Below are 783 nucleotides of genomic sequence, written 5' to 3' on the forward strand. Positions count from 1 at the left end.
ACCAACAGCAGCACAAAACCAACTGAAATTTCCTCCCTAGTTGCAGATCCAAAAAGCTGCAGCAGCAGCTGCTGCTGCTGCAGCAGCAGCAGCAGCAGCAGCTGCTGCTGCTGCTGTTGCTTTTGCTTTTGTTACAGCAGAAGAAGCAGCAGCAGCAGCTGCTGCTGCTGCTGCTTTTGTTGCTGCAGCAACAGCAGCTGCTGCTGCTTTTGTTGTTACAGAAGCAGCAGCAGCAGCTGCTGCTTTTTTCGCAGCAGCAGCAGCTGCTGCTGCTGCTGCTTTTGCTGCTTGTTTCAAAAGACAACTGCTGTTGCTGCTGGTGCTGCTGCTGCAGCACTAGCTGACTCGGGCTCTGCCCCCGCAGCAGCAGCAGCAGCAGCAGCAGCAGCAGCAGCAGCAGCAACAAGGCCCCCGTAGGGAGACGAGAAATTTCTATCGTTTAATGTATTAAATTATTTTTTGCTGCAGTTGCTGCTGCAGTAGCTGCTGCAGTTGCTGCTGCAGTTGCTGCTGCAGCAGCTGCTACAGTTGCTGCTGCAGTAGCTGCTGCAGTTGCTGCTGCAGTTGTACAGACTATGTATATAGAGTAATAAGAACAACAGCAGCAGCAGCAGCAGCAGCAACACGTGCTGCAGCAGCAGCAGCAGCAGCAGCAGCACCATTTATTTTGTGGTTTGATGGGTTGCACATCGCTACAACATTCTGCGAAGACAAATCCACCTGGTTGCGGCAAGATACATACTGCACCTAAAAAAAAAAAAAAAAAAAAAAAAAAAAAAAAAA

This window comes from Eimeria mitis, genomic scaffold (assembly GCF_000499745.2).
Source record: "Eimeria mitis Houghton genomic scaffold, Emh_scaff1044, whole genome shotgun sequence".
Classification (NCBI taxonomy): domain Eukaryota; phylum Apicomplexa; class Conoidasida; order Eucoccidiorida; family Eimeriidae; genus Eimeria; species Eimeria mitis.